Here is a 13,291-nt window from a genome sequence, read left to right as displayed (position 1 = left end):
CATCCCCAAGCTTAGTTGCCTGGATCTTCCTTTGTTATTAACTTGGCGGTGCCTTGTGCATCCCCAAGCTTAAGGTCTTGTCACTCCTTAATCTCCTCATATCGATATCTCACCCAAAACTTGAAAACATCAGTCACACAGAACATAATGGAACTTCATGAGATAGGTTAGTACGATAAAGACAAATCATCCACTTTGGTACTATCAAAGAAAAGATTCATAATTTCTCTAAAACAATTATTACTCTACCCCATCATTTCTACAATTTATATTGAGCAACATAATCCATATAAACTAGAAAACAAGCAAACTATGCATTGAAAACAGAATTTGTTAAAAACATAACGGTCTGTAGTAATCTGTAGTCCAACCATACTTCTGGTACTCCAAAAATTCTGAAAAATTAGGAAAACGTAGGGAATTTATATATCTATCACTTATCAAAAATTCAGATCAAAAGCATGTCCTAGTGAATTTTGAAAATTCCTGAAATGAGCGCAAAAGTTTTTGTTTTTGCACAGATTCAAGTAAACTATCATCCACACTATGCCAAAGGCTTTGCTTGGCGCTTTGTTGAAACAAAAGCTATAAAACATGATTACTACAGTATCTTAATAATGTGAACACATAATAACAGTAGGTAAAAGTGTTGGGTTGTCTCCCAACAAGTGCTTTTCTTTTAAGCCTTTTAGCGAGGCATGATAATTTTGAATGATGCTTACATACAAGTAAAGAATTGAAACGCAAAGGGATCATCATGAGAAATATATTAAACAAATTTAAACCTAACCCACTTCCTATGTTTGGGGATTTTTTGAGCAAGCAATACAAGATAACAAGAACCAACTAGCAATATTATTTTTTGACCAAGGCAAAACAAGTACAATTTCAAAACAATCAACACACAGAGAAGAAACTTGATATTATTGAAATATGTAAGAGCATATGTTCCTCTCTCATAATAATTTTCAGAAACATCATGAATGGATTCAACAATATAACCATCAAAAACAACACTCTTTTCATGGTGCACAAGCATAGAAGAATTATTACTCTTTATGGCATACATGTCATCATAATAATTATCATAGATAGCAACTTTATTGTCATAGTCAATTGAAACCTCTTCCAAAATAGTGGACATATCACTAAATAAAGTCATGACCTCTCCAAATCCACTTTCATCAATTTAATCATCATAATAAATTTTCTTATCAAAAGTAGAAGGAAACAAAGGATCACATTCATTACACAAAGCATTCCCAAGCCTAGGCCAAGCATTACTTCCAGCAAATAAATTTTCAAACATTTCATACTCATCAAATATAGCATCCCCAAGCTTGTGGTTTTGCATATCATCACAATCATTCTTATCAATAGCATGAATGGCACCAATATCATCACAAACATTATTATCATATTCTTCCAAGCAAGTGCTAAAAGATTTTCAAGATCATAAAAGACATCATTGTCTTCCCAATCATAATCATTACAACAAGTAGTAGGCATCAAAAAATCATACTCAATATCATCATCCTCCATCAACATATTTGATTCACTTTCATGAGGCACAATGGTGATAGGAGCAATATTACCTGGGAGAGTTACCTTTTTACCTATACTTCTCCTTCTTTTCCTTTTCTTCTTCACCACCTCATGTATGGGTTTAATCAATTTTTTGAGTTTCTTATTGAAGAGATTGATTAGATAGGAAGCTCCTCCGCATTACCTGATTCATCATAATAAACACTAGGAGGGTATTGGGAAATATTTTCGCTTTCATTAGTACTCTCTTCATATTGTATTTGTTTTCTTGTCTTTAGATATTTGGCAATATAAGGACTCTCAATGCAATTTACCGCACAAAACATATGAATTTCCTCTAGATCAAAATCAAGAAATCTCTTGAGATTAAATTTTGGAATACCCTCGGTTATACATTTCATTTCTTCATACCCCAAAAGAAGACTAAGCTCTTTATGGTGCTTAAGGGTAATCAAGTTATCACAATTTTTGGACACGATTTGATCATGAAACAATTTGCATTGGAGATTTAAATGACCATGTTCATTGCAAAGTTCACAAAGATGGTGGGAAAAATTAAATGTTTTAGCACAATCATCTAGCCTCTCTTGCAAATTTTTTGTTTCTAAATTTTTATGCTTCTTACAAAATCTATCCTCCCTTTTTGGTGTGCAATTGCACTACCAAATTCACTCCGCAAAAATTGACATTCTTATAGGAGACATCGTTATCATGACTAATGCAATCATCATTAACATCATGGATATTCAAAGAATTCATACTAGCAATATTGCAATCATGCCCATCATCCAACGTTTTTATGTCAGAAATTTTGTTGAATTATTTTTCTAGCAATTGAGCACAATTATTGGAATCCGTATTCTCAAGATAGACATTATAAAGATATAGAATAACCTGAGCTAACCCAATCTCCATTTTTTTCTTTTTGTAGTTTTCCGTTATAAAACCAAACCAGTGATAAAATAAGAAACTAAAAGATTCAATTGCAAGATCTAAAGATATACCTTCAAGAACTCACATCCCCAGCAATGGAGCCAGAAAAGAGCTTGATGTCTACTACACAACTTGTTCTTTTAGACTTGTGTTGGGACTCCAATGGCAGAGTTTTGTAGGACAGTAGCAAATTTCCCTCAAGTGGATAACCTAAGGTTTATCAACCCGTGGGAGGTGTAGGATGAAGATGGTCTCTCTCAAATGACCCTGCAACCAAATAGTAAAAAGTCTTTTGTGTCCCCAACACACCCAATACAATGACAAATTGTATAGGTGCACTAGTTCGGCGAAGAGATGGTGATACAAGTGTAATATGGATACTAGATGTTGGTTTTTGTAATCTGAAATTATAAAACATCAAGGTAACCAATAGTAAACGAACACAAAAATGGTATTGCAATGCTTACAAACAAGGCCCAGGGTCCGTACTTTCACTAGTGTGATCTCCCAACAATGTTGACATAGTTGACTCATATGCAAATCCCTCAAGTGCGGTGTAGAGTTCACTCCAAAATTACTTGTTGTATAGAAATTGTTGTCGGGCACGACACCACCACAAAGCTATTCGTTAGAATAACACCTTAAGATGCAAATCAACCAAAGCCCTAATGTCACCTACATATTCCAATGTCACCGCAAATATCCATGGGTTTGTCATACGATAAGCATCACACAATTTCAGATTCATCTATTTGATTCCCAAGGAGTGCCCCAAAATATCTATCGGAGAGTCAAGATGAGAAAGTGTGCCAACCCCTATGCATAGGCCCTAAAGTAACGGAACCCGCAAGTTGATCACAATAATATAAATCAAGTAACTCAATTAGATATCCTAATGTCACTACAGATATCCTCATGCAAAACACATATTAAGTGCTCTCAAATCCTTAAAGACTCAATCCGATAAGAAAACTTCAAAGGGAAAACTCAATTCATCAAGAAGATAGAGGGGAAAACTCCATATGATTCATCTATGTCAACAAAGCCCGCGTTACGTCAAGATCATTCCATCTCAAGAACACGAGAGAGAGATACAACACAAAGCTACTGGTACATACCCTCAGCCCCGAGGGAGGACTACCCCCTCCTGATCATGGTGGCCGCCGGTGTAACGCCCTCGATGCGGTTATATCTCCCACGTGTTGAAGCACGACTTAGAGGCATAACCGCATTGAAAGCAATGTCGCAAGTGAGGTAATCTTCACACAACCCATGTAATACATAAGGGACAGAGATACATAGTTGGCTTACAATCTCCACTTCACATAATACAATAACAATGCATTACATCATCCAGATACAATCAAGGTCCGACTACAGAACCAAAATAAAAGAAGACTACCCCAAAAGCTACACAGATCCCCGATCGTCCCGACTGGGCTCAACTACTGATCAACTAGAACGAAACAACACAAAGGACAAGATCTTCGTCGAGCTCCTCCTTGAGCTTGGTTGCGTCATATGCACGATTCAAAGGCACCTGCAAGATGGTTTTGGAAGAATCTGTGAGTCACGGGGACTCAGCAATCTCACACCCTCGCGATCAAGACTATTTAAGCTTATAGGAAGGGTAAAAGGTATGAGGTGGAGCTGCAGCAAGCGACTAGCATATATGGTGGCTAAACATACGCAAATGAGAGCGAGAAGAGAAGGCAAAGCACGGTCGAACAACTATGATCAAGAAGTGATCCCAAAACAACCTATGTCAAGCATTACTCCAACACCATGTTCACTTCCCGGACTCCGCCGAGAAGAGACCATCACAGTTACACATGCGGTTGATGTATTTTAATTAAGGTCAACTTTAGGTTTTCTATAATTGGACATTAACAAATTCCCATTTGCCCATAACCACGGGCATGGCTTTCAAAAGTTCAAATCCTTGCAGGGGTGTCCCAACTTAGCCCATCACAAGCTCTCACGGTCAACGAAGGATATTCCTTCTACCAAGACATTCCGATCAGACTCGGCATCCAGGTTACAAGACATCCTCGACAATGGTAAAACAAGTCCAGCAACACCGCCCGAATGTGCTGACAAATCCCGATAGGAGCTGCACATACCTCGTTCTCAGGGCACACTCAGATGAGCAATCGGTACAACTAAAACCAGCCCTCAAGTTTCCCCGAGGTGGCGCTACAAGGGGCTCTAGTTTGGACCAACACTCAGAGGAGCACTGGCCCCGGGGGGGGGGGTTAAATAAAGATGACCCTTGAGTCTGCAGAACCCAAGGGAAAGAAAATGCTAGGTGGCGATTGGTAAAACCAATGTTGGGCATTGCTGGAGGAGTTTTATTCAAAGCAAACTGTCAAGGGGTTCCCATTGTAACCGAACCGCGTAAGGAACGCAAAATCCGGGAACATAACACCGATATGACGGAAACTAGGGCAGCAAGAGTGGTACCAAACACCAGGCATAAGGCCGAGCCTTCCACCCTTTACCAAGTATAAAGATGCATTAATTAGATAAGAGATATTGTGATATCCCAACAAGTAAACATGTTCCAACAAGGAACAACATCTCCATGTTCCAACAAGGAACAAACTTCAATCTTCACCTGCAAGTAACAACACTATAAGAGGGCTGAGCAAAGCGGTAACATAGCCAAACAACGGTTTGCTATGACAAGGTGGGTTAGAGGCTTGGTTTAACAATATGGGAGGCATGATAAGCAAGTGGTAGGTATCGCAGCATAGGCATAGCAAAAGAGCGAGCAACTAGCAAGCAAAGATAGAAGTGATTTCGAGAGTATGGTCATCTTGCCTGAGATACCGCAAGGAAGAAGAATGAGTCCATGAAGAAGACAAACGGACATAGTCGAATGGGTCCTCACAAACGCGACGTTATCGGAACCAACCCGAAGAAGCAACACCGGAAATAAGCACACAACATAGTAAACAACCAACATATGAACATGGTATGATATGCGGGATGCAGTATGTGATGCATATGCATGATTTGGAAAGGAATGATTGAATCTTGCCTCAACATGGCAATCCAAGAGTGCCACTAGAAAGGAGATGTGATTTCGGTTGAAATCGATATAAATATCACCAGAATCGGATGCACGGTTTGGAAATGGCAAGCAAAACAAATATGGCACCGGTCTCCGATAGACAGCAAGTGGCCAACTAAATGCAACAAGATAGTTATGCTACCACACTCAAACATGGCAACAAAATACATGGCAGGGATCCACTCATGAAGCTTGACAAAAGATGAACACTGAGCTACGGCTAATTCACTCATTAACAGGTTCAAACAAGCATGGCAAAAGTGCAAATGATAACAGGTTTCAGACTTTGTGAAATTAACACCAAATCAGGAACATAACATGGCAAAGTAAGGCACGACATGAAGCTAATCAAAGCACTTAAAAAAAGTCCCTTAGTGACCTTGAGCCAAAAGGGATGAGAAAATACAATTGCAAGCATGTGAACATGGCAAAAACATAAACAAACCTTAGACTTAGTTAAAAACTGGAGCATGCAAAACAGTTAACGAGTAGGCATGTTTATGAGCTCGATGCACTCACTACATAGCATGGCATGACAAAGTAAGCATACACCCATGAAGAAGACATGGCATATAAGCTAGACATGGCAAGAACAATAACATAGCATGCACAGATCAATAGCGACATCCCCGGCAAAATCGCTAAACATGTCAACAATCTGCCAGGATTCACTTTATAGCAAAAGTAGAGCTCGATTGACTCAAGCTAGGGTGCTCCATAAATGCAAACAAAGACATGGATGGATAGAGAACCACAAGGTTAACAAAACATCCTTACTTATCATCCTCAAAAGAGGCACGGATCACTAGGAAACAACATGAACATATGGCATAAGGACAAAAACAGAACAAGGACTTAGTGAAATTCTAAGTCCCTGAAATCAGCTTTAACGATTACGCTACTTTGCAAGCGTGTTCTAGTCACCACAAATATCACAAAAATACATGGCATACACCCCTGTAAAGATGGCGGGGCATATAACAAAACACATGTAGATCTCAGCATCATATCATGCACACATTAAACATGGAAAAAATGACAAAAGGCTATTTGCTGAAACAGATCTGACAAATTCATCACATGGCCCTTTTCCAACAGCATTTCGGGCATCAAGATGAGCTCAAATAAAAATGATGCAATGAGATGAAATGATATACTCGTTGAGGCGAACATTTTGAGAAGCTACACGCACGAATCGGAGCTACAGATGCAGAGTTACGACATGATGAAAATTGCCAAAAAATAGGGTTTCAAGGGGTAAAAGTCAACCAAAAATTGGATCTGGATCTGGTGGGCGCGGATCCCGAGGTTGCACTGTAGCTGGCCGGACTCGACGTCAAAGTCTGCCGAAGAGGAAGAAGGAGGCCGGAGAGGCGAGGTGGCGGCGGCTTGCCGGGCGAGGGGGGCGACGCGGCGAGCTCCGGCCACTGGAGCGGGGAGCGGCGATGGCGGCGGAGGAGCAGGGCGCCGGCGGGGCGGACGGTGGCCTCGGGGCACGGGAGCCGGCCGGCCCGGAGCAGGCGGCGGCGCCGCGGTGTCCGGCGCGGTGGCGGGCGGCGACCGGCCGGGCGAAGATCGGCGGCGCGGGGCGTGGGATCATGGTTCATTACACGCCCCTGCAGGGCCCACACTTGTTTCTTCTTAAATGCAGGAAGGAAAGAACAAAACAAAAGTGGCGCATGCCCCCGCAGCGCTTCACGAGGACGGACCCATGGCACTTTCCCGGGCTCAACAAGACCCCTCCCCGCGCTTCACTGGAGCGCAGCGACAACACGACCCACTGCCACCCTCGAAACAGGCGCGGTGGCGTGGTGGTTGTTCATAGCTGTCGCTAGAGGAGGAGCCGCCGTAGCTGGACGAGTCGCGGCTAGTGCCGAGGACGAAGCTACCTTCCTCCTCGTCACGACCATCGCCAAGGCCGAGCACCTCGTCGCCGTCATTATCCTCGGGGCAGCACCCGACGCGGCGACCATCTTCCCCCAACACCCTCACTTAGAGGGTCGCGACGCCATTGTACTTGAAGTGGAGGGCACACCGCTTGCCTAGGCTGCGCGCATGGGCAAACATCTGCCAGCCGCGGGCCAGGGATGTGCTGCCGGCGGCGGAGACTTCCACCGCGACCCATGAAGCCCTGCTACAGAAACCATCCTCCTACAGCTAGAGACCGCCTGGACCCTTGGCCGGCAGTTCATCGGCAAAGAAGCGAGGGAGCTGAAGCCAGGTGCTAGTCAGGCTCTCCGACCACACGATGAACTCCGGCATCACCTCCGTCGAATGGAAGCGAGGCCGATGAGGCCACGCAACCATGGTGCACCTCACTTCATCAACGGGAGTGCCACGACCAAGGCGACTCCCATCGCGCGGGGAGGCACTGCCGCTGCCACGAGGGGCCACGGTGGGGGTCGCGGCGTGCTTGCACGGGCGAGCATTCCACCTCTTGGGTGTCGGCGATCCGGGCCCCTCCTGACGGCCCTTCCCCTTCTTTGCGACTAAGAACCTCTTTGTTGGCCCCTCCTGGCGGGCCTTCCCCTTCTCTGCGGCCGAGAGCCTCTTCATGGGTGCCATGAGTGTCGCTGCTAGCAAGGAAGAAGAAGAAGGAGAAGCGAAGGAAGAGATGGGCAACGTGGGCTCCGCTCCCCCTTCCCATTTATAGCCAAGAGGCGGACAACCGCCGGCCTCCATGATTTAAGGTAATAATGACCTTTTTCTGCATGCAGTAGGGACTTGTCAAGTCGGGCAGTTGCCGAGGCGGCATGGGGAAGTGGAGACGCCCATGACCAATCAACCGCCACGCGTCAACCGGGGCCGCAGGCTGTTAGGGCCCATGGCGCTCCGCACTTGCCCCTTGGCTTCGTCTCAAAGTCAAGCCCGAGCGCACCTTGGGATCGAGGGCTACTGTTGGCGTCCTGGGAATGGGGGTCCCCAGACTTGCCTGCCTGCAGCCCACGGCGTGGCTCCACCAGCGGCCCTGTACCATCTTCACCAGCAAGCACTCAAGACCCTCGCGAGGGGCCAAGCCTCGCGAGGCGGATGACGCAAGACCTCCTCGGGGGCGGCCTCACTAGGATGGCTCACGAGGGGCGGAGAGATCAAGGCAAGGGGCACCTCGTGAGGTCCTCGTGACGCAAGACATGACGACCAAGGCCAGGCGGGCACCAGGCAGGCGCCAGTGCGCAGTGTCCTCGTTTCCTCTTTGGTGCTAAAGAGGCAAGCGCAGGCGCGTAGTCCCGAGGCATCAGGCAACGAGACCAAGACCAGCAGAACGCAGGACAGAGGTCACCGTGGAGCCCAGGACGGCGCCACCACCAGAGCCATTGGCAGGCGAAGACCATCTTTTGTCAGGATAGATTGTACTAGTTGTCCTCCTTCAAACTTCTCATTGTGGGATCCCTTCCCGCCTAATATTTGGGGAGAGGACCCGGGTCTCTATAAATAGGACTAGCCACCACCTTAGAAGAGGACGAATCTCGACAGCATCGACTCACCAAGCACAAGAGCACCTCTCCTCAGGAGGCTGTTCTTCCCTTGTGATTGTTCATCCTCAGCCCAGAGGCAATCCACCACACCACATCAGTGGCCCGAACCAGTATACATCTTGTGTCCCTTGTTCTGCGGGTTTGACGTGCTAAGACTTGAGATTGCAGTGAGGGCGAGAGCTAGAGGGGGAGAGATCTTCATGCGCACCCCAGTGTTTGAACCTCAAGGGTTTTGCCAGAACCCGAAATCTGACATGGTTGAACCTGAGCTCCAGTAGGAGTTTAGCCTCTGACAAATGCACCATAAGGTTGCGGTGTGTGTACCTTGCGTACACAATTACGCCTTTAAAATACCTTTGGCAGCATCGAAGGAACACCGCAGAAAGGCCCATAGTACGGCTTGACCCTATTCAGACCTCAAATATTCTTCCACTATAGGATCCTTAAAGAACCTACCTGATCTACGGTCGTGCAGGGACCTTTTTCTAGGTTCCTCTTTTTAGCAGACGACCATCGGACTCCTCCTCTTCAAGGATATCTCACCAAGGAGAAACGGCGCAGATGTGCAGCAGGGCATCACTGGGATTCTTAGACCACTTCGTTTAGGCTTTGTGTAAACCTTTCCCTTGTACAAAATTTGGTATGTAAAATGACCTCGATATTTTTGGCATTATCTTTAACAACACGGCTCGACGTGTATTAATCAAGGTATAAAGGAAATAGTTGATCAACACTTTGTTTGGCAGTCATTTTATTTTATATTATCATATGTGTTCCCTCCCTACCTCAGACTGCCACATGTGCCTTAGTCCGGCCTTATCACCGGGGACTGTATTTGGCCCTGTACATTTCAAGTCCGAACACCTATAGGGAACTCTTTGGCGTCCCAGATATTGCATTATATGCATCGGCTCCGAATCATGTCTTCGGTCTATAGTTGGGTTGCTTAGCTCCTATGCGTACCACCTTACGTTCCACTCGTTTGGCTAAGGTAGTAAAGGGAGAACTACTACGATTGTATTTCTAGATCATCCGGTCAACTACCTCAGTAGAGAAAGCCGAAAACTGACTGGCATGATAGGCGAGAGCTGGTCGGCGATTCGGTGAATTAGTGTTATACTACAAATCGTTAGCGATTCACCCCGTGTTATACGAGGCTGGTCTTCATCCAGCCGCATGGAAAAGCCACTATAGCCCGGATAGTTGCACATGCACAAGGGGCTAGTACTTAGCTCCACAGTCAAACTCCAATGGCTAAGTGAAAGTAATAAAGCCACATAGTCCGAATGCCTGGTTCACCTCGGCACCTCGCGGACACCTCCTTTATGGACCAAGACGTTGGATAAAATGTGGTCACATGTTATGATGAACACCCCTGTAGCATCTACATGGGGGCTGAAGCTGACGACTAGCAACTTCCAGAAATATAACAATAAACGGCTGCACAGGAGAAAAAATATCTTGAAACAAAAGGCACAAACATATATATATAACAGCATGGATTCACAATAGTATGTACAACCCGGACATATCTAATCAAATATTATGTCCTTCGAACATTGGCCCTCTATCTCTCGGGCTCCTTCCATGACACCGTGAAAGTACCTCTCCGGCTTCCAATGATCTTTGCCCTCGGGCGGGCCCGCGGTTGCCACTTTGGTGGCCTTCATCTTCTCCCAGTGCATTTTGACGCGGGCGAAGGCCTTCCGGGTACCCTCTATGTAGGCCGAGCGCTTCACAACATCAATCTGCAGCCGCATGTTGACCATCCACGTCACCAAACCAAAGTAGCTGCTAGGGATCAGCTTGGTCGACTAAATTTGGACCATTAGCTCCTTCATAGCCAAACCCGCCACCCTATGCAGCTCTACCAGCTGCTTCAGCAAGTCATTCAGCAGCGTCGGGTGTCCTGGCGTGAGAAATTGCGACCAGAATAGCTTCTCAGTTGAGTTCCCCTCCTGGGCTCGGAAGAACTTCGCGGCATCAGCGGCACTCTTTGGAAGATCCATAAACGTGCTTGGAGAACTCCACACTTATGTGAGCAAAGCGTACCTCTGACCTCCAAATTAAGATACTCTACAAAAGAAAGGCCTTATCGGCCGCTATCTGCCTCGCTTGGTGGATCTCTTCGCGAGTGCTCCGAGACTCGCTTCATGCTTCTTTGCTGTCCTAGAGAGCCTTGGCAAGCTCAGAGGACTGGGACGAGGTCTTTTGCTCCAATGTTTTGCATTTCCTGATGGCATCCTTTAGCTGATGCTCGACTTCAGCCACCCAAGCTTCATGTTGGCGGCGGGCAATTTGTTCGGCCTCTAGTTCAGCATCCGCTTTATTAGCGGCTGCCTTATTCGCCTCGACTTCCTTCTTGGCTTGGGTGAGGGCGCCTTTGAGGGTCTCAACCTCAGTTGCGCCAACTATGATCATAATCAAAGCATTTTATGAGTTAATATCTAATTATGCATATCACTTCTAGCATGAAACTTAATTTCTTTCTAACATTGTATGCATACCTTGTGTTTCGTCGAAATGCTTGTTGATGCAGTCAAGTTCCTCATTTTCCACCTGAAGTTTCCGATTGAGTTCGGAAACTTCTGTGGCCTGGGCGGTTGCCGCCAACATGGAAGTTTGTTACAATAATAGCACAGTATGTTACTCTCCTAAATACTATGTGGATCCTCTATCCGGTTTCTTCTATATAGGACAGAGCCTCAGGGGCTACTGGCTGTACACAGGTTTATTCTTCTATAGGAAAAGTTTTTTAGAACATTATGTCGCATTCCTCAAAGCTTGTCAGTAGGCTACATAAGGCTTCGTTCAGTCCGCTTTTAGCAGACTGAACCTTCTCCATAACCACACCCATCAGGGTGTGGTGCTCCGCCACGACGGGAGCACTTTGCAGTGCTTCCTCTAGAGCGATGGGCGCCTCCAGATTAATGGAGGCTGCCGATGGAGCTGTCGCTCCTCCCCCCTCTTTCAAAGGGGGCTCCTTTTCTGATCTCGGACCCATGCTGGTTTCCGGAATGGTGTTCGGTTGCGGCCCTGATTGTTGGGGCTCTCCACCGTCGGTTGTCATAGGGGCCGCCTCCCCTAGGTCTTTGGTTGTAACGCCCTCGATGCGGCTATATCTCCCACGTGTCGAAGCACGACTTAGAGGCATAACCGCATTGAAAGCAATGTCGCAAGTGAGGTAATCTTCACACAACCCATGTAATACATAAGGGAAAGAGATACATAGTTGGCTTACAATCGCCACTTCACACAAATACATGAATAAAGCATTACATCATCCAAATACAATCAAGGTCTGACTACGGAACCAAAATAAAAGAAGAACCCCAAATGCGACAAAGGTCCCCGATCGACCCCAACTGGGCTCCACTACTGATCAACTAGAACAAAACATCACAAAGGACGAGATATTCATCGAGATCCTCCTGAGCTTGGTTGCGTCATCTGCACGGACTCGTCGGCACCTGCAAACTGGTTTTGGAAGTAACTGTGAGCCACGGGGACTCAGCAATCTCGCACCCTCGCGATCAAGACTATCTAAGCTTATGGTTAAGGTAAAGGTATGAGGTGGAGCTGCAGCAAGCGACTAGCATATATGGTGGCTAACATACGCAAATAAGAGCGAGAAGACAAGGCAAAGCACGATCAAGAAAGTATGATCAAGAAGTGATCCTAAACAACCTACGCCAAGCATAACTCCAACACCGTGTTCACTTCCCGGACTCCGCCAGAAAGAGACCATCACGGTAACACACACTGTTGATTCATTTTAATTAAGTTAAGGTTCAAGTTATCTACAACCGGACATTAACAAATTCCTATCTGCCCATAACCGCGGGAACGGCTTTCGAAAGTTTAAATCCCTGGAGGTGTGTCGCAACTTAGCCCATCACAAGCTCTCACGGTCAACAAAGGAATAGACCTTCTAGCGGGAAGACCCGATCAGACTCGGAATCCCGGTTACAAGACATTTCGACAGGATAAAACTAAACCAGCAACACCGCCCGAATGTGCCGAAAAATCCCGATAGGAGCTGCACATATCTCTTTCTTAGGGCACACTCAGATTGTCTTAGGTACGGGTAGGCCAGCCCAGAGTTGCCCCTGGTGGTCACCGGCAGCTGACAAGTTGGACCAACACTTAGAGGAGCACTGGCCCGGGGGGTTAAAATAATGATGACCCTCAGGAGCGCGACTCCCAAGGGAAAAGAAAAGGCTAGGTGGCAAACGGTAAAACCAATGTTGGGCATTGCTAG

Source organism: Triticum dicoccoides, chromosome 4A, assembly GCF_002162155.2.
Source record: "Triticum dicoccoides isolate Atlit2015 ecotype Zavitan chromosome 4A, WEW_v2.0, whole genome shotgun sequence".
In the NCBI taxonomy this organism is placed as follows: Eukaryota; Viridiplantae; Streptophyta; class Magnoliopsida; order Poales; family Poaceae; genus Triticum; species Triticum dicoccoides.
Note: the sequence above shows the minus strand (reverse complement) of the source record.